This window comes from Perognathus longimembris, chromosome 11 (genome assembly GCF_023159225.1).
Source record: "Perognathus longimembris pacificus isolate PPM17 chromosome 11, ASM2315922v1, whole genome shotgun sequence".
Lineage (NCBI taxonomy): Eukaryota > Metazoa > Chordata > Mammalia > Rodentia > Heteromyidae > Perognathus > Perognathus longimembris.
Genome location: NC_063171.1, coordinates 2930820 through 2952917, shown reverse-complemented (window position 1 = coordinate 2952917; position 22098 = coordinate 2930820). Strand labels below are relative to the sequence as shown.

Genomic DNA, 22098 nt, shown 5'->3' with positions numbered 1-22098 from the left:
CTAGCCTTGAGCAAAAGGAAGCCAGGGACAGTGCTCAGGCCCTGAGTCCAAGGCCCAAGACTGGCACAACAACAACAACAACAACAACAACAAAAACAAAAACAAAAAAAAACTTGTGCAACTAAAAGCTAGCAATAACATGAAGTAGTTATCTGGCCCCAATCTACAGTTATACAATTAGATGTGTATTCCAGTTAGAACTGGACAGAAGGTGGGCATCCTGGTCTTCAGCCCCTTGGCTCTCACAATAGAGAGGAAAAAATGTTCTCTTCTGTGTAAGTTGCCCACACTCAGATACTTTGTTTTAGCAGTATAAGCCGACTAAGACAAGCATCAGTAAAAGAAGTACACTGTTTGTCTTGTTGAATTAGCTAGGTATTTCTGTTCAGTACACATCTAATAATAATCAAGCACATATAAAGATAAATACAATGTCCTCACATGGATTTCAAATGTGTGGACTTTCTAGAGAACCTTTGAAATGAGATTGCTATCTGCAGAAAAATTTTAATATGCAAACATGTAAGTGAAGAAGAAGAAAGAAGAATGAAATAGCTAAGATGCAGAGAAGTATCTTTGACCTAAGGCCAGGTGTTAAGAAAAAGTACATCAACCATTCTGGTGCACTTTTGAAGTCTTGGCTGTTGGGAGCAATCAGAAGGTACAAATGATTAGCTGGGTGCTGATGGCTCAGACCTGTAATTCTATCCACTCAGAAGGCTGAGACCTGAGGATCATGGTTCAGAGTCAGCCTGGGCAGGAGTCTGTGAGACTCTTGTCTCCAATTAGCCACTAGAAACTTGGAAGTGGTGCTGTGGCTTGAAGTGATATAGAGCTACCTTTGAGGAAAACCCCCCTCAAAGACAGCATCCAGGCCTTGAGTTCAAGCCCCACAATAGACATAAATAAATAAAAATGAAAAGAAAGTACAAATGATTAGATGTGGAATGTACATGATTCTTATCCAGTGGCTCATTGCCAGCATGCACCGTGGGTTTTCTCAACATTTGCATTCAGCAGGTAAGAAGCTAAGGATAAGGTGAATGCGCCTCCCCAAACCCTTGTCTATTATAACCATGATAAATCTGTGGGGACACTGCTAAGCTGAATGTGAGTGAAATGGTGGCTTAGTGTGATGTAATCCTTTTCTAAAACTTAAGAGCAATGGGGAGGGCTAGATATATGTGTACTGGTCCCGAATGTTACATCTTTGAGTTCCTGGCACCATCTAGTGGTCAATGATTCCTGGCTGGAGAACAGTTATTTCTGAAAGACTGGGCTTTCACACTTTGTTAGTATGCTTAAGAATTGCAGAATTGAAACTCTGTTTTTAGACCTTAGGCCCCAAGTCCAGATGTCCCAAGTAAGGCCCGGTCATTTGACCCATATTCCAAATAAAGAAACCTGGTGAAGGGCATAGAAAAGAGCTTTAACTACATGCTTATTAAAGGTTTATTACATGCATTACGTTATGTCTTCCCATGGCAGCCATGGGAAGAAAGCACTTCAGTACATCTTCAGCCATCTCCCTCTGTACACAGAGGCTTCTGATTACATAGAGAGAATAGGAGGCAGGGAGCAAGAAAGGTACGCATAGTTACACCAGGCCCAGGCCCCAGGCCAGTGGCCTAGGGAAATGTTGGCTCAGTCCTTGGAGCCCTTGGAGGAATTCTAGAGAAGTTGTTACTTTATTATTAGAAAAGACAAGGAGCAGGGTGGGCTCTTACATTTTTGGCTGTTTTCTTTAAGATAATAATAATAAGACTTGTTTGAGGAGCAGTTTGCTTTCCACACACAATGGTTATCAATGAAGCTGGTTTTTCTTTGCATTTCTCCTCAAAGTAATTGTAAGGGACTATAGTAGAAAATTAAAGACCCAAATACAAAGTTGGAGGGATGTTCAGTTAATTCACAAAACCTGTGAAAGCATCTTGTAAGTTGTCTCTTACAGAATGAGATACCAGCACCCCCATGCCTATAGATAGTGTCTACATACAGGTTTAATGTAGGACTGGACATTATCATTTTTTAAAACAAGTTTCCTAGGTGATTCTGCCTCACTTGATTCTAAAACACAAAGCTACCTTTTTAAAAGTTAGCCCACCCCACTGTCCTGGAAAAAAGCACTGTGAAGGCATTTTACCTTGCATGATCCAAGTAGATAGTGATCAACACTACTTTGAAATTTTCTTCAAATATAGTGACATAATCAAAATAAAGATGAGAGTAAATTTGGGAGAAGTTGCCTAAAACCAGTATTGGGAATATGTGTCCTTATCAGACAATAGCTAACTAAGCTTACTTAGGGCCTTTAGATCTTGCTTAGCTTTTCCTGGTGAGGACTTGCACTCTACCACTTGAGCCACAGCTCCATTTTTGCTTTACTTAAGATATATCTCCAAGACTTTTCTCCTGGGCTAGCTTCAACTCATGGACCTTCGATCTCAGTCCCCTGGATTTCTAGGATGATAGGTGTGAGCCACTAGTGCTGGCCATAGCACTTGTTTTTAAGACCTCCTGGATTGGGGTCTATGGTTTCCCGGGGTCTATGGTTTCCCAGTGTCAGAAATGAGAATGGCCAGGAGTCCCGAGGACAATCAGAGCCCTTGGGAAGATGCCTTCCCTCTTCAATTTCCAGCTGGTTTTCTTAAGCAAGTAAACTGTGCTGTGCTTACCCAGGATCAGTTGGCGGTGCTGAAGAAAGTGGAATGTAGCCATTAAAAATCAAGTCTGTTTTTCCTTGTCTGTTACTGCCTTGCTGAGTGAGAATCTCTCAGTGCTCCACACCTCATTTGCTCTGCTTTTTCCCTCAAAGGTACCATGAAGACCTCTGGCTGAGATGAATGCCACTTTGAGGTCCTGGGAGAAAAGAGGGTGCCAGCACCTGTCCTTCAAAGTGGCTCTTCATTGATGTCTGATTGAGTGGAGGGTGGAGTTCTTCTGCACACCGATGGCTCTCTCTGAGTATCTCCTTGTCTGGGAGAATAGCCCTGCCCACTCATCTTCCCAGGACACACAAAGGAGAATTGTTGGTGAGCCATTTGTTCAAAGTGTTTCCTACTGTCATTTTGGTCTCTTTTGGTCTCTCTCTGTGGATACAGTACATGAAGGGGTTGGAGAGGGATCGCCCTTGAAGGGGAAAATCTCATCTGCTTGCTCTGCTGTGTCAGATCTGAGTCACCATGAGAGAGCGTGGCTCTCTTTTGATCTGCCAGGTTGCTGGTTAGCGCAGCCTGAGAGGGCACCGCTGATGTGGTGGGTTCAAGGCCACGGACACCTCTGCTGGGACAACCTTACTGACCTTTCTTGGATTCATGGTAAAGCTGTGCCTGCAATCTCTGTTCAGTAGTATTTGAAGTAATATATCTTCATTAGGACTCAATAGAAGATAATTTTTTAAACCTGTAAGAAGGAAGCAATTTGTCTTGAGCATGGTGGATTTGATCTCCAGAGGGAGGTGAACAACTAGCTTTTTTATTTTTTCCAGCAAAACCTAAAGATGATGAATGAAATGCCCAGGGCAAGAAAGTCTCTTCATACCAGGGAGAATGATCTGTGGAAGGATTTTAAATCAATGCACACATGGTTACCTGGGTAAGGAGTGCTTTCTTAGTTCTGATTGGTACCTTTGGTTTGCATAGAAGGCTCCCCCCAACACACACACACACACACACACACACTGCAACTGTATCTTGCAAGCCCTAGATAATAGATTGCCATCTAGTAAGGTGTGTGTTGTCTAGAGGTTTAGTTGGGCATAGTGAGGCATGCTTGTAATCCAAGATCCCAGGAGGATGAGAAAGGAGGTTTATAAATTCCAGCTAACCTTGACTACATAGTGAGACCATCTCAAAAAAACCTGGAGAGATAAAACAAGTATGTGTGTGTGTGTGTGTGTGTGTGTGTGTGTGTGTGTGTGTGTGTGTGTAAATAAATGGAGGGTTGGTTGATGCAGTAATAAAGAATTTGAGGCATGCACTATTTTGATGGATGAAAAAGATTTACACATGTGCAAATGTGAGACACACACATGTGTCCTCACATGTCAAAAACAATAAAACAGAAAACATCCTTTGTGTATTATTCTTTTCAAGTAGCGTGAGAAAACATTGTTGACTTTAGAACAATTTCTGATCTGATTCTATGAACACCACTTTAGGTGTTTAGCATATGTTTTAGCATTTAATTCTTTAAACCACTGTCTCTGACTGGTGCTGCAATTCCATGTTGCAGATGAGGACCCAGAGAGGCACAGAGTACAAATTGTTCAAGGTAATTGTGAGTCACAGATCTGGGGTTTAGTCCAATTAGCTCGAGTCCAGAGCTCTGAGCACAGGTAACCACCAGGAAAAATAGACACGGCCCACAGCTATTGTGTGCCCACAACAGTATGGCTAACAGGAGGAAGTTAGCCTAAACATGTCTCAGAATAGCATGGTGTTAATGTTGGGAAGATATGTATTTGTCAGTGAGATTTAAAGACTGATAAATGCACCTGACAATAAATGATTTTAAAGTAATTTAGAATCATTGAAGAGTAAGAAAATTAGAGGATTTGAGAAAGTTGAATAAGAATACTTTGTTATAGCAAGATCTAGGAACGAGAATTGGATAAGGAAAATGAAACAAAATAGTTATCTACAGAATGAAGTTTTGGTTTGGTTTCTTCTAGGATAGAAAATTCAGCAGATGGAGGAAATGCATGTCCTCATAGTGGATGATTCTCAGGTGCCCTGCAGGCGCCCACCCTGTCAAGGTGTCACTTCATTAGGAGGTGCACCTCAATACTGAATGGTGGAGATCTCTCAAACCTTGGGCCAGCCAGGGCCAGCCTGGGACATGCCTGAGCAGGAGCAGACCTACCCTCAACGCTTTCATTTTCCAGGGACCCTAAAACTTCAATATAATTAACCAAAGGGAAGAAATTTCAAATCAATTATAGTTAAGTATCTAACATCTTGGCCAAATAGGAGCTTACAATGTAAGTGAATTTACTGTGCCCTCATCTTTGATTCTGAGTTTTTGATCAAGCTAATTATGTTACATAGCATGGACTACAAAATACGTGAGTGAGGAATTCATGGATGTGTGAGTGTTTCACCACTGAGTTTTGTAGATCAGCTCCCGCTCCAGTGAGTCCACTTTGAGGACAGAGCCTTGGGTCCCTTGAGCTCTTTGTGGGAAGGCAGACAGCACTGAAAAGATTGTGAAGATTGTGCAGTACCAGAAAAAATTAATTAAATACAGCAAATTAAAAAACCCTCCTTATTTCAAGATTTGATGTGTTAAGATCTGAGTTAAGGACAAAGGGCTCATATCTAAAATATATGCAGAACTAAAAAAAATTACCTTCATCCAAAACAAAACCACAAAGAACCAATAGCCCCCTCATCAAGTGGGCTAAAGACTTACAAAGAGACTTCTCTGATGAGGAAATGAGAATGGCCAAGAGACATATGAAAAAATGCTCTACATCACTGGCCATAAAAGAAATGCAAATCAAAACAACATTGAGATTCCATCTCACCCCAGTAAGAACGTCATATATCAAGAAAACTAACAATAACAATTGTTGGAGGGATGTGGCCAAAAGGGAACCTACTTCACTGTTGGTGGGAATGTAAACTGGTTCAGCCACTCTGGCAAGCAGTATGGAAATTCCTCAGAAGGCTAAATATAGAACTCCCCTATCCCACTTTTGGGTATCTATCCAAAAGACCACAAACAAAATCACAGTAATGCTACCAGCACAACAATGTTCATCGCAGCACAATTTGTCATAGCGAGAATCTGGAACCAACCCAGATGCCCCTCAGTAGACGAATGGATCAGGAAAATGTGGTACATATACACAATGGAATTTTATGCCTCTATCAGAAAGAATGACATTGTCCCATTTGTAAGGAAATGGAAGGACTTGGAAAAAATTATACTAAGTGAAGTGAGCCAGACCCAAAGAAACATGGACTCTATGGTCTCCCTTATTGGGAATAATTAGTACAGGTTTAGGCAAGTCATAGCAGAGCATCACAAGGCCCAATAGCTATACCCTTATGAACACCTAAGATGATGCTAAGTGAAATGAACTCCATGTTATGAAAACGATTGTTATATCACTGTTGTAACTACTTTCAACGTGCTATGTGTAACTGTAGCTTCTATTATTGATGATCTTCTTGTATCCGCTTCCTGTGGTTGTACCTACACTATCTCTGTATCTTATCTGAGTATTTTGGAAACCGTGTATACTGGTATTAGAACTAGGAAATTGAAAGGGAATACCAAAGTCAAGAGACACAGGGTAAAAAAAAGACAACTACAAAAGCAATACTTGCAAAACTGTTTGGTGTAAATGAACTGAACAATTCATGGGGGGGGGGGGAAGGTGGAGGGGGGAGGGGGGAATGAGGGACAAGGTAACAAACAGTACAAGAAATGTATCCAATGCCTAACGTATGAAACTGTAACCTCTCTGTACATCAGTTTGATAATAAAAAATTGAAAAAAAAAGATCTGAGTTAAATGTGCACAGACTTATAAAGGAAAAAGTCCAAATATTCTTGTGAGAAACAAAGTCTGTGAAAGCATTATCAACACAAAAGTAGTATCTTGCTATTAATTTTCCTTATCTGGCAAGAGGCTAATTTTTCTTTCCCACACATTCTAACCTTTTTCTCTGGACCAGAGTAGGAATGCACATTTGAAAAAAAAACCACCAAAAACCTTCTTTTGTGCAGGTGGACTTTGGGAGCCACAATGGAAATTTGGACTTAATTTATTGCTAACTTTATGTAAAGAATTTGTATAGCAAGAATCATTCTAGTAGGCTGGGCACCAGTGGCTCATGCCTGAAATCCTAGTTACTCAAGAGGATGAGATCTCAAGATCATGGTTCAAAGCCTGCCCAGGCAGGAAACTCTGTGAGACTCCTATCTACAATGACCACCAAAAAACCAGAAGTAGGGTGCCTAGCCTTGAGCACAAAAGTTTTGGGACAGCACCTAAGGTCCTGAGTTCAAACCTCAGGATCAACACCCACCCAAAAAAATGTGTAAGAAGTGGCTGTGTACATAGCCCAGTGGTAGAGCTACATCCCCAACCAACCCCTGTATTTAACAAAGATTGATTGCTTTTTATCCAGGCTGTGATGCTACTGCTCTAGAGCTGCAGGACTCCAGATTGTAAGCCCTTGACATCTGGGCTTTCTCTTACAAAGTGCAGCAGTTGTCACTCCTAGAAGCCTACAGAAGAAACAGACTAATAATAATTAATGCCACTTTTGAAAGTTCATTAAAAGTATTTCCTTTGTAATTTTAATCCCTTTGACAAGAACTCAGAGCATTTCAGGTAACTGAAAAGTTTCATCATTTATGGCCTATTTCAGGGTGAATGGCTTAAGTCACAATTATAACACATTTCAAATAATAATGGAAAATTGTAAAGAAACCAGCTGAGATGATGTTGGACAGAGAGGATTTTTTGCTGCATTCCATTTGAGGTGGGAGCTCATTTAGCAATATCATCCTGCCACCTGGTGGTGAAGAAGTAGCCATAAAACATTAAGGCTGTTCTAAGATTAAGGGTTTTTAAAGCAGCAATTATGTGCTGTTTTATTTGTGACTAAGTGGAATCTATTTCCATAAAACAGAGGTTATTAATGAATTCCAGAAGACCTGAATGTCTTTATACTTGGATTCCCTTAATAGTATCATAGGTGAAAGGAGAGACTTATCTGTCAATGATCTTTGGTACATGGTAATGCCTTTCTTCTCTGTTCTGGCTATTAGAAACAGAGCCAGTTTCACACCATCTGGTAGCTTGATCTAACTGCTGACATTTCACTGTGTGGGACACAGAAAGAGAATTAAGAAATACAAGCTTAAAATAGACAGCATAGGAAGGAAGAGGAGGCTAGAAAAGCCTGGCTGTGGCTGAGACAGAATGGGCCAGAGGCCAAGTGGAAAGGTAGAGCTTCAAGGCTCTAGGAGTTTCATTCTTTACTTTGTTATATTTAAGTAGTCATGCAATTGAATTTCAATTCAACATGTAACTGTATGAGTACAATGCATCTTGATCAATGCCACCCTTTCATCATTCTCCCCCATCTCTCCCAACCCCGTCCATCCCCTCTGGTTTCTTTGTTCTGGTTTCATACATGTGTATTATGACTGAATTCCCTCTTTCCTCTTCCCATTCATCTCCCCTCCCTTGATTTAACATGTTTCAGCTTCCTGGTTTTCATTTTGTTAAATGGTAAGTTAGTTGTTCAGAGGAGTTACAGTGTGGGAATCCTCCACACTGTGTACCATACTTTAGTCAATCTTTTTGTATACACATGGATATGGGCCTGTGTATGTTTTCATTGATGTTTATAATTTAGATCTAACTTCCACATTTGAGAGAAAACATGTGTTCTTTGACTCTAAGCCTGACTTAACTTCACTTAACATAATGTTTTCCAGATCTGTCCATTTTCCTGCAAATAACATATCTTCCTGATGGATAAATAAAACTCATATATATATCACATTTTTAAACCGTTTTTTCTACTGAAGAGCATTTGGATGTTTCCATAAATTGGCTCTGGTGACTAGTGCAGCAATGAGCATGGTGGTACAGGTGACTTTTACTGCATCCTAACTTGCATTCATTTGGATAAAAGCCCGTGAGTGCTGTCAGTGGGTCATAGTATATTTCTACGTGTTTTTTTTTTTTTAGGAATCTCTAAACAACCATATATATATATATATATATATTTTTTTTACCAAAATCTATCCAGACCAATCTATGTCACATGTTGTTCATGGAGGAGTTTTGCATAGCTCACAAAGATTGTCTTACAAATTGCTTCAGATGCAAGCAGTGAAAGAAGATCTCTGTGAAAATCAGAAGATTGAAGTGAGAATTCGTAGCCATTTGACTAACCAGGGCAAACACTTTGCTAACCTAGTCTGTGTAGCTTCTGTGTTTGCAGTCCTTGTCACAGTGTCTGGAGCTTAATGATGGAAAAAGAAAGACTGTGGAATTAAAACTAAAGAAGATTCAAAAGATCTTGACTAAGTCTTTTCCTTTCAAGCAGGGAAGGAGAAATGTGTATTTGTACAAGGTTTACCTATGGGGAACTAATACTGGAGCTCAGGACTTTCTGTACTTTTCACAGTTGTTTTGGGATGGTTTAGTTACGGTCATCTAAGCCAAATCATTTAGCACAAAAAAGGCTTTGTTTATAAAAGCCATTTTTTGGCTAATTGAAACAGAATAGGTGGTAACTTTGTTAGAAAAAGTAACTATAGCTTTTGCCATGGATATAAAACATAAGTGCAATAAAACATTAAATTCATGAAGATCCCAAATAAATACAATGGAATATCTTGGATATTATCTATCTCTTTCAACCAGTATGGGGGTCTTATTTACTTTGGTGTCTTTAGCCTGTATTTATTTATTTTATTAAAGACAGATACAGCTTCTTTTTTTTTTAAGCCTGTGTTTAAATTAATCAAAATGGAATACAATTCAGCTCTTCATTGCGCTAGCCATAATGGACCACCTGCATATGGACTGATTGCACCACTGCAGAAGATTCTATTGGGCAGCACCGATGTGACTGAAAATACCTCATTATTATTTTTGAGACTTTTCATATACCTGTACTTTACTCTTTATGCCACTCGTGTGGATTCAATTTATCATAAAGGCCAAGAGTTGGGATTTCATCTACTCAGATTCCTGTAACAAGATATTGTAAATCAGACAGCTTTCAGATAACAGAGATTTGTTTCCATCAGCTTTGAGGGTGGAGTTCCCAGGTCAGGTGCCAGTGTGGCTGGCTCTGGTGAGGGCTGTCTTTTTGGTGATAGCCTGTTTGCTGGGTCCTCATATGTTGGAAAAGGCAAATGAAGTCTTTCAGGTCCTTCTTTAAAGGGCATGGCCCCAGAGACACATGTCTGCAATCTACTATAATCAGGAGTCTGATATCTCAGGACTGTAGTTTGAAACCAGCCCAGGCAGAAAAGTTGGTTAGACTCTTATCTCCAATAAACTACCAGAAAGCCATAAGTGGAGCTGTGGCTCAAATGATAGAGCACTACCCTAGAGCAAAAAAGCTAAGAGAGGGCTGGGAATATGGCCTAGTGGCAAAAGTGCGTGCCTCATATACATGAAGCCCAGGGTTTGATTCCCCAGCACCACATATATAGAAAACAGCCAGAAGTGGCGCTGTGGCTCAAGTGGCAGAGTGCTAGCCTTGAACAAAAAGAATCCAGGGACAGTGCTCAGGCCCTGAGTTCAAGGCCCAGGACTGGCAAAAAAAAAAAAAAGCTAAGAGAGTGCTCGCTTCGGCAGTACATATACTAAAATTGGAATAATGCAGAGAAGATTAGCATGGCCCCATGCGCAAGAATGACACGCAAATTAGTGAAGCATTCCATACTTTTAAGACAAATGACTTCAAAAGCAATACTTACTAAACCATTTGGTATAAACCAACTGAACAACTCATGGGGAGAAAGGGAAAGGGGGAGGAGAAAGGGGGGGAAATGAAGGAGAAGGTAACAAATTGTGCATGAAATGTACCCACTGCCTACGTATGAAACTGTAACCCCTCTGTACATCCCTTTGACAATAAATAATTACAGGCACATATATACAAAACCCTGACTGGAAGTGTGGCTCAAATGGTAGAGACCAGCTTTGTGCAAAAGAAACCAAACATCAGGCTCTGAGGTGGTATTAGTACACAAAAAAGAAAATTCTTAGTAAAGAAAGTGCTTTACCAATTTGAGCACTGTTTTTGAGCCAACACCCCACACATTGTGAGAGTTTTTCTGATTTAATGTCCTGAAACTTTTACTTTCTTTTGCTTTACCAATTTGGAGGAAAACCAGGTAACTGCATTTTAACTTGAGGTATATGCATTGAGTCAAATCAATATCAGGAACACTGGTAAATATGTAAATGAACAAAAACTGGAGGGGGACTTGTGAAAGAGACACTGCCTTGAAGAGGAGTGAGTCTTCGGGCTGGGAATATGGCTTAGTGGCAAGAGTGCTTGCCTCCTATACATGAAGCCCTGAGTTTGATTCCCCAGCGCCACATATATAGAAAATGGCCAGAAGTGGTGCTGTGGCTCAAGTGGCAGAGTGCTAGCCTTGAGCAAAAGGAAGCCAGGGACAGTGCTCAGGTCCTAAGTTCAAGGCCCAGGACTGCCAAAAAAAAAAAAAAAAAAGAGAAGCGAGTCATCATTTAAGATTTCTAAAATGAAAACCCGCCCCCACATACACACCCACCCACAAATACCTCCAGTTAGTGTTTGGTCCATGTTCTTTCAAAGTCTCAATTTCAGTACATGTGATTCAAGCTCTAATCACTTCTTGTAATCACTACAGAAAAATCACAGCCCATGAATGAGGTGGGAACCTTCATTACATGCAAGAGACACTGTTTCTTAGGACAAAATTGTTTATGCCATCAGATCAAGACACTAGGCTTCTTTTTTTTTTTAATAATTATTTATTGTCAAAATGATGTACAGAGGGGTTACAGTTTCATATGTAAGGCAGTGGGCACATTTCTTGTACAATTTGTTATCTCCTCCCTCATTTCCCCCCCTCCTCCTTCCCGCTACTTCTTTTCCTCTCCCCCCATGAGTTGTTCAGTTGGTTTACACCAAATGGTTTTGTAAGTATTGCTTTTGGAGTTGTTTGTCTTTTTATTCTTTGTCTCTCGATTTTGATATTCCCTTTCCCTTACCTAGTTCTAATTCCAGTATATATAGTATCCAGGGTACTTAGATGAGATACAGTGATAGCACAGGGGCAACTACAGGCAGGGGACACAGGATGATAATCAACAAAAAAAGTTATGGTCTCACATGGCATGTTGAAAGTAATTACAACAGTGATATAACACTCATTTCCATAACATGGAGTTCATTTCACTTAACATCATCTTATGTGTTCATAAGTGCATAGCTATTGGGCTCTTGTGAGCCTCTGCTGTGACTAGCCTAAACCTGTAGTAATTATTCCCTCTGTGGGAGACCGTAGAGTCCATGTTTCTTTGCATCTGGTTCACTTCATTTAGTATAATTTTTTTCCAAGTCTTTCCATTTCCTTACGAATGTGGCAATGTCATTCTTTCTGATAGAGTCACCACATTTTCCTGATCCATTTGTCTACTAAGGGGCATCGGGGTTGGTTCCATAGTTTAGCAATGACAAATTGTGCTGCGATGAACATCGTTGTGCTGGTGGCTTTAGTGTGGTCTTGCTTGTAATCTTTTGGGTAGATGCCCAATGGAACAGAACTGAAAACTCAGAAATGAACCCACAGAACTATGCCTACTTAATCTTTGATAAAGGAGCTAAAAAATTAGAATGGAAGAAAGATAGCCTCTTTAACAAATGATGCTGGCAAAACTGGTTCAACACCTGAAACAAATTAAAAACTAGATCCTTATATATTACCCTGCACCAAAATCAATTCCAAGTGGATCAAAGACCTCGATATAAAAACAGATACCCTGAAAACACTACAAGAAGGAATAGGAGAAACACTTGGGCTCCTTGTCACAGGACGAAACTTCCTTAACAAAGGCCCAGAAATGCAACAAATCAAAGAAAGGTTGGATAAATGGGACTGCATCAAACTGCAGAGCTTCTGCAGGGCAAAGGACATAGCTTGGAAGATAAACAGAAAGCCCACAGATTGGGAGAAGATCTTTACTGACCAGACAAGGGACAAAGGCCTCATATCTAAAATATATGCAGAACTAAAAAAATTAAATTCCTCCAAAACAAAAACCTCAAAGAACCAACAAGTGGGCTAAAGACCTAAAAAGAGACTTCTCTGATGAGGAAATGAGAATGGCCAAGAGACACGTGAGGAAGTGCTCTACATCACTGGCCATAAAAGAAATGCAAATCAAAACAACATTGAGATTCCACCTCACCCCAGTAAGAATGTCCATTATCAGGAAAAGTAACAGTAACGAATGCTGGAGGGGATATGGCCAAAAGACACTGGGCTTCCATTGCCCAAATTTTTACTGCCTGCAAGCACGATTTCTTACATGTGGACTCTGCAAATGGAAGACAGCTGACCATGGTGAATTTAATTCTTAGCGCTGACAACGCTTCGTGGCCCTCACAGGACGCTCTAGTCCTTCATTTCAGTGTCACATCTGGTAGTTTCCTTCTTCCCCTTCTTTTCCTGCAACGCTGATTGATTCTGTAATGGAGACTGTTTGCTTTCCAGCTGGCAGATCTAATTGTAAATAAACAGCTGCGCTGGCAGGTAGGAGAGCAAGCGTGGGCTGGTGATTTGAGGCTGGCGGGCCCGGTAGAGCAGGTGCCGGCCGGGAGACACAGCTATGGCCTTCTCTGCGGCTCAGGGTGATTTCAAGCCCAAGAGTCTCTTGTCAATATTTTCATGTGGAAGAAGGATGGGTGTAGGCATTATAACGGCCTGTGATGACTGAGACAAAGTCTGAGAAATACACTGGTGCCGTATCACGTGGGAGGCCTTTGTGCTTGAAGTGGAGACTAGAAGCCAGCAGGATTCTTGAGGAAGATGTCCCCAAGGAAGGCAGATTTGCGAGTTCTGAATGGGAGCAAGATGACACACAAGAGGAGGACGACGGGATGACCATCACAGCAAGACGCTGGGCCAGCACAGGCCTTGCCCCCATGATGCAAGGTGGGGGGGGGGGATTCAAGCCCAGCACCCCCAGGGGTGAGACAGCATGGGAAAGGAGGAACTGGAGTTGGAAACAGACAGGATAGGATGTCTTACCACATCATCACATCCAGTCTTCTGGGCTCAGAGTCGCTGTGTGCATAAATATGGAGGAGGAAGACATCCCTGAAGTCTAAACTGTGGGTCATATTCTAGTTTATGAAAGTTTTGGCTTGTGCTCAACTTCCACTCCTGAGACAGCTCAATAATCTGTAGTGACAAGGACTTGAGTCCATAATCTGAATGTGCTTAACATGCTAATGAAATACTTAAAATCAGTTCATTTAGAGGCAAGCACAGCAGCACACCCTTAATGCCCACCAATACTGCCTCCTAGTTCTCACCACTGTGTTTGCCACGGCAATTGGGACTGGAAGGAGCTTGTGGTGTCTTTGGAACTAAGGGGGAAGAGAAATCAGGACACTAAATAACACAAAATGGGCCTAGACCTCATTGCAGAAGAAAGCACTCAGAAAAGTTAATTAAATAGGAAATTGGCTGTGAGATAATTAAAGGTAGTCTTCATTTTACACTGTAGGCATTCTATATTGTTTGTGAAAGGGTCCAAAGGAACATGAGATAGAAAATTCCAGGCTTGGGCTTGATTCATAAGGCACTGTTACCAGTAGTTAAATGGCCAGACAAATGGTAATGTGTGGTAAGCACATTACATTCCATAAAGTAAATGTGATAATTATGTTGCACATATAAGACATTTATAATTTCTTTTAATTACCAGTAGAACTTAGCTGCCAGTATTCAGACATAGAAAATAATAAATGTATAAACCTCCAAATACAGGTCCTCAGACATGGAATTTTCTAAGTTCTTTTATTGTATTATGAGAGTTTTGGCACACACATTTCTGATATTTAAGTAAAAGCATAATGGTGTGAACTTTATGAGAAACAATGTAATTATTTTCATATATGTGTTAACACACATATGTAAGTGTTAATTATCCTGATTTATGAAAAGGGGAATCTTTAAATCAGGATAATGGACATTTCCATTACCTCATTACCAATAATCTTTATGGTATGAAAATTTGAAATTTACTTATTTGTTTTGAAATATATAACACATCATTACTGACAGCAGTTACCCTGATGAACAGTAGACTTGAAATTTAATCCTATCAATCTGAAACTTATACCCAATGATCAATCATTCCCCTCATTTCTCTTCTACTCCAATTTGAGTATATTTTACACCATGAGGTATCTTTGATTTCTTAATTTAGTATGACAGAATGAAAAAAAATAAAAACTTTGTCTCAGTCAAGAACAAACCCTGTTATCCCTGCTTGGTCTGTGTCCAGAAGAGGAGTTTGCTTGTGACTGGGCTTGCTTCTCAGGTAGCCTGGCCAGTTATAACTCAATACCTCGAGGCTATCAACTGCTCTGACAACAGATTACATTTTCAGTTGTCTAGTGTTTAGTTTTCTCATGCTTGATGTGAACTTGGTATTGCTTTTGGACAGGGAATGACATTTATTTAACAACTGACCTAGGACTTACTCTATATTCCTTTCATTTATTTGTTTTTCTTTAAAGAAAAAGAAAACCATCACTCTGCAGAATAAGTAGAAAATAAACCAAAGTCTACCTATTTGCTGCCAAAGTGAGTTGAATCAATTTTATTTTGTAGTTACTCTGTTGGAGAAGTTCTGAATGAAGACAACTTGACTTTGGTTATATTTGATCAGTGATCACTTGTGACGCTGGATGTGCTGCTATTTCCTCTCCCATCTTCCTCTAACAGGGCGCCAGAGCTGGAGGGGTTAGAGCTTGAGCGGAGGGCCTTGTACTTGCTAGGTGGGTGCTCTACTGCAGAGCCATGCCCCCAGGCCTGATCTTTCTTCTGTACAACCTTGCTGACAGTTTGCAGCTTCTCTGGGGCTCAGGGTTTCCGAATGACTTCGCTCTTGGGAAAAGAACTCATCAAGGCAGGCAAACAGGCAATCCGATGTTAAATTGGACATATCCTATTATTGCATAATTTTTGTCTAAAAATCTGCAGCTGAGCGCATTTGTTCCGAGTACCCCCACACTCTATTCCACAGAAGAATGAGTAAGTAGTCCCCCTGCTGCTCTCCCAGCACCTGTGTGGGAAGAAAGCGTTGACTATGCGGTTCAGCCAGGCTTAGGAAGTGAAGAGCGAGGGGTAGTAAGGAAGGCATCTGAGCATCCAAAGCTGACTTACTGGTGCGCCTGTGGCGTTTCCCCCGGATTGCCTGCCACTGTGCCCATGGAGAAAGTGGAAGCAAAGGGAGGCGCACTTGGTTGAGGATGTGGCTTAGGTACTTGCGCTGGCCGAGGGGGACACTCGCCTTTCCAGCCCCAAAAAGCTGTGGCTTCTCTACCAGGGCACAGTGGGTAGAGATGGCACATTTACCCAGCAGACCTCAGACTGGTAGGAAGATGGGTGGAAAGCAAACTTCTCTCTCTCCAGGACATTTTAAAGAACCCAAAGTAAAGAAATGACAGCGAGCTATCCTTCCTGAGCTGTACTGTTTAAATGTGTGAACTCATTGAACTCTCAAAGATGTCAGGATAGGCATGAGCCTCACTTTACAGAGAAAACACCGGCCACCAAGAAATTGCAGGTGGTGGGCAGTTGATTGAAGCAGTCTGGGGACAGGACTCTAGCCACAACACCTTTCTACCTGTTGCCCTTTAAAATGTTTTCCCCGAGTACCTGGTCTTGTGTTCTATCTTGCTCTGTTTTTTTGCTCAAGCCTGACACTTTACCATTTAAGCCACACCTCAATCCCAGATTTTGGCTGGTGACTTGGGGATAGATTAATTCATAGACTTTTCTGTTCAGGTTGACTTTGAATTGCATTCTTCCTATCTCAGACCCCCTAAGTATTCAAGACTATAGATGTGAGCCACTGTCCTATCTTTTATTCTTTTTGAAGAGATCTGCTCATCTTAGTCACATGCTCTGTTGCTTCCTCTCTCTGATGAAACCGTGGCTCCATCATAACCATGAGTATGTTTTTAATGGCCCTTTCTTGCCCACCAATGCTAGAGCACTGGATCTTGTTTCCACACTAGAATTTGTTGTAGAGCTGACTCCATCTTGATTAAGGAAACGTGGTAGGAAATGTTGGGGAGAGTAGGGCTAACTCCATCTTATTAGGTCAACCTGACCCCAAAATTCTGCTTTGTAAATGATGTGCTAAACTTGTTTGTTGTTTGCTCTACTCCCTTCATCAAACTTCTACATCTGTGCCACACTTGCTTGCTTGTTGCTTGCTCTACCCCCCCCCCCCGGGTCAACCCCCTACATCTGTGCTATGCTTTTACCTTTATAAACCCCAATTTGAGGACTGCTCAGGGTCACAGTGGCAGCTCTCGAGTCTGGACTGTGTCCCTGGCTAGTCACTTTGCTTTTTGCTTCCCCAAGAAATCCATCTTTTTGGTTGAGACTGTCTCTGAGTGGTAGACTCTTGGAGGGAATCCCCTCCCTCCAACCCTGTAACAGAATTCACTGTGCATGGGCCAATGTCACACGTACTCCTTTAGGGAAAGGAGTGGAAAAATTTGGAGACCACCTAATTAATTCTGAGAAGAAATGGCAATGGCAATTTTTACTTGGGGCGGGGCTTATAGTGATGATGGACTAAGAGCCCAGGAATCTGGGAACCTTTTAGACTCTGAAGTAGGAAAAACAATGGTTTGTTTCCCACCTGGTCTCTTCATCTGTCTTGGGGATTGCCAGCCTGAGTCACTTCCAACAGTCCTGTTGACAGAGATGACATGAGATTCTGGGACAGTGCTAGAATTCACATTACTTACTATTATCTGGGCAATTATGTGGAGAGAGAATGTGGCACAGAGTGTTGGTGGCCACCTGAGAGGCTGCTCACAGCATTAGAGATCTGGTAGGCAACTATCTTGCCCTTAAATTTCTCAGGTTGGTCTTAACTGATCCTGAGAGATGAACTGTGGGTTGCCATTAATATCACAACATTGTTCCTTGTCAGTATTAACCCATGATTTGAGAAGACATGAATTCTGGAAAAGGAACCTAATATGTTTTGTTAACACTGAAAAACTGCTTTGGCCAATTTCAGATTTATTTTTAAATTTGTCCTAAAAAAAAAAAGAAATCACTCATTGCCATTTGAAACTGTGAGCACAGCAGAGTAATAGATTTTCACTGTCTTGCCCCAGGGCTGTGTAAATTTTTTCGCTCTGTCACACTGTTGATAAAGGGATTTTAAATCACATGGACACCTGAAGGCTGTGCGTTCACTGATTACAGAGATGTTTTAATTAGTCCTCGGTGCTTCCTTCTTTATGGAGTTTATATTTTCAGCATTGGTGGTTGAACAAAAGAACCATGGACATCCCACCCCAGAGAGCTCATATTCTTGCCCTGCCCATCTCTGGCTTAATCCTCTCTTTACAGAGGGAGTGAGTGTGTGTGTGTGTATGTGTGTGTGTGTGTGTGTGTTGGTACTGGGGTTGAACTCAGGACCTTTCTCTCAGCTGTCTTGCTCACAGCTTTGACATGGCTAGGAACCAGGCCTCTGGCAGTGTCATCAGCAGGGATGGATGCTGAGAATGTAGCACGAGTAAGCAAACAGCACTGTGGAGAAGTGGCTGCTGTGGGGTGGGTAGAAGCAGCCCTTGTCTTCAATACATGCAAGTATGGCCCCTGGAAGGGGAAGGGTGAGGAAGGAGACTCTGTTGTGAGTTGCGGCAGGCACATAAACCATATGACTGGGACAAGGTGACAAACTCTAACAGGTGATTCAGATCACATAAAGAAACATAAGTATTTCCTCTTATCATTTCCAGTATGTCAAAATGAAGGCCAGGAGAAATGCAAATTTGTGTTCTATTGCCCAGGCTGGGAGCTGTATCTCCTGGGTACTAGTTTCATGCATTTCTAGTGACTCTGTGTACCTCATCTGTGGGGTATTTAAAAGTTCTACAAGTCCACTAGAAAAAAAATCATGCTTGTTTTTGGTAGCTGTTGACTGTCATGAGTGTCAAGAGTGAATAATCACATATGTATCTTGTAACAAAAATGTCACTGTTCACACTGTGTTGTTATTAGATGGTGTAGCATCTGGGCCTAGCTCCCTGCGATGACAGTCCAGTGCCAGCCCAGATACAAGGAGGGCATCTGCTACTGTTAGTCCAGATCTCACTGTTACCTGCAGAATGTGAGTTAAAACAACTTTCAACACAGTAGACTGGCTAACACAATGCAAGGACTAGGACGTGTTAGCCAATATCACTGATTCCAGAAATCTAATGAGTTAATAGAGTACCAAGTCAAAAGTAGTGAAAGCACACAGAACAAACAGTGTTCTCACTCTGCCCCCTGATTGCTCCTGTGTGCTCTCATCTGATTATCCCCTGCCAGCAACCCCGGCCTACAGGCAGTTCCTCTGCACCCAAGGCTTCCACACCTGGTGATTTGACCAAGCATAGGCAGAAAATACATGAACTATACTGAACATGTGTAGACCTTTTATTGTCATGATTCCCCAAACAACATAGTATAACAATGATGACTACAACAGTGCTACTGTATCAAATATTGTACGTAATCTAGGATGGCTGAAAGTACACTAGAGGATGTATGTCAGTTCCATGCAAATACTCTACCACTGATAGAACTTCCTCAGAAGTCTTGTCTGTCTATGAGAGCACCCTCAGAATTTGGGAGCCTCTCTCTGCATGTGTCAGTTGACATTGATTTGCACACAGTGTTCTGTGCCCATGTTTTACTTGCATGTTTTTGAGGTTATAGATGCATATATGCTCATATTTAATATCTTTTTTGAGGTTAAATATGCAACATGCTATGTGGATTTTCATAATTTATTTTACCTGACTTTCCTTAAAAGCCCTTTAGCTTCATGAAAGTTTTTGAGATTATTTGCTTTACTGCATGGAGTCACCCTGGGGATACATTCTTTACATACTTCCGTAGGTACACCTCAAAGTGGAATCGCTATATATGTGCATTTTAACTCTTGGTAGATAGTAGCAAATAGCCTTCCACAATATTTTTCCCTATTTTATTTTATTTTATTTTTCAACATACTGCAAAACTTTAATACAATGTGGTTAAACACAATACTCAGATATTAAACTTTTCAAACACGTAAAAATCAGCTTCTGAAAGACCAATGGGCTTTCTATTGTAGCTACCTTTGTGTAACTTTATGAGATTTTCCCCTCAATGTCTGACACTGATCTTGATACTTGTTGGGAAGTTTGATGTAAGATAAATAGCATCTCGACAGTTGGAGGTTTAGATTATTCCAGTGCCCATCTTCAGAATCCATCATCAGAGGACTGCTCAGCATCTTCATCCTTTACTTCTCAGTATTTCCCCAAAGACTCTCCTTCTGGATTATAGTTCTGCATTTTAATATTCAGTCTTTCAGCTAATTTTTGTGCTGCGAGCTTCGCTTGCATCTCATCATAACTCTGTTTCTGCTGTTTCTTGAAGAGCCAAAGACTCCTCTGTGTAGGCAAATGGTGAAGTGGTAGGAGTCTCGCTGCAGTGATGTCATCAAGATGCTGCTTATCCCTGCGCCGCCGCTCCTCTGAGGAAATGGGGGGGTTCTCCCCTCTGACAATGACCAATTGGGTCATTCTTCTGTGATGGTAACATGTTGGTTTTAAATTTATGTGGCAGGGGCACTGGGTTTTGGGCTCGCATTTCTAGCACTTCCATGTAATGAGGCTTCTTAGGAGTCCCACTGCAAAGGTCTGTTGAGTTCTCAGCACTCAGGTTTTCTTCCGAATGGAGTTCACCTTGCTCTGCAAGTGTAATTCTTTGTAAACTGTCAATAAGCAGGTTGTTGAGGCTGAAGGAAATGTCGCGATCTGCAGCAGAGTGCTGGGGGAGATGCTCGATAGACCCAGATGAGGAAGGTCCCTTGGCTCTGCCACTGGAAACAGGGCCCTTGCTCACTGTGTGCTCAGCCTCCGGAGTGTCTTCACTACCTTTGTGAGCAGGATGCACAAGTCCCTGCTTTTCTGAGCTTGTTTCAGATGACTTGATGCTATCCACGGGGGAACAGCCAGGAACTGGTGATGAAGTATCAAGTATTTGGTTAGAATCCTGGGGCTTATCCACATCCACATCAACTCCTGCAATCGCTTTTTGCCTTAGCTTATAGTCTAAACTAATAGGATGAAACAGTTCACTTTTTCCTCTAACCTCTTCACGTTCCGCAATGGCAGCTTTCAGTTTGGCAACAGTGCCAAGGACCTTTTTACCTTTGTCGGGCAATCTGCAAATGAGTTTTTCGTTGCGCAAAAGTCTCTCCTGGCGCCTCAACATCTCCCGCAGCTCGGTCAAACTCCGCGGCCCCAAGTCCTCGGGAGCTGGGGGCTCGAAGCCGCGGGGCAGTGAGGACATTCTGCGGGACCTGAGGCTGGCGAGGCGGCGCGGGGCAGTCGGCTTCCTCCGCAGGCCCCACGGCGGGTGCCGGATCCGCAGCCGGAGGCGACTCCGGGGCACGGGCGGGAGTCGCCATTTTCCCGGAAGAACAGCTCTTCTTCGAGTCCATTTTTCCCTATTTTAAATCTTAACAAGTTTCAAGGAAAATGTCTATTTTCTTTGCTAAGACAGGGTTTTTCCAGCTTTTGGGTATTTCCTATTTGGAGTGAAAAGTGGTATCTCTACATAGTTTGATTTTTGTTCCTCTTATAAGTCAGCTTGAACATTTTAAACAATATTTAAAATAATGCCTGTAATAGTAGCTGGGCAGGAAAGTCTGAAAATTGGTTAATCTACAACTAAGCAAAAAGCCAGTAGTAGAGATGTGACTGAAGTGGTAGAGCACCAGCCTTCATAGCATGCCCCTACCTCTGTCCACATGCTCACAAACCAAGACTCCTTCTCTTCTTAATTTTCTTAAAAATATCACTGAGGTGGAGAATGAAGCAGTTTTTAAGCTGATTTTCTGCTTCTCGTATTATCTGTTCAGAGAACAAAAAAAGGTCAAATCCTATTTTATGAAAAGCAAGAAAGCAAACATAGAAAGTGTCTTTTGTGCTTTGTTCTGTCTTATTCTTCCTTGTGGGGCATCCCTATTCCTCTTAGGAAATCTTTTACGGTGTTTGTGCTCTGTGGCATGTAATACACCACAGATAGACAGCTTCCTCCATTTCAGATAGCTGCCTCCCTTTCAGGACTCTAAGGCTTGTACGGTGAAATGCAAGGAGGCGATTCCTGTAACAGAAATATATATTTTTTCTGGATGAGGTATATTGAAAATTCACTTTTCTCATCCGTCCTCAGATGTATTGCTTCTAAACTTGGTGAATTAAGTTTAATACTATGAGCCAAAATATGTTTTTATACTTTTAGTAAC

At 41.5% G+C, this 22098-nt stretch overlaps 1 non-coding gene and 1 pseudogene across 1 annotated transcript; one reads left to right on the top strand and one right to left on the bottom strand.

Annotated features, from left to right (window-relative positions):
• The first annotated feature begins 10328 nt into the window (after positions 1–10328).
• Positions 10329–10436, top strand: LOC125360325. Its single transcript, XR_007212714.1, has one exon. It is a non-coding gene; the product is annotated as a U6 spliceosomal RNA (small nuclear RNA).
• Positions 10437–19806: 9370 nt separating this feature from the next.
• Positions 19807–21272, bottom strand: LOC125359239 (annotated as a pseudogene).
• Between the last annotated feature and the right edge of the window lie 826 nt (positions 21273–22098).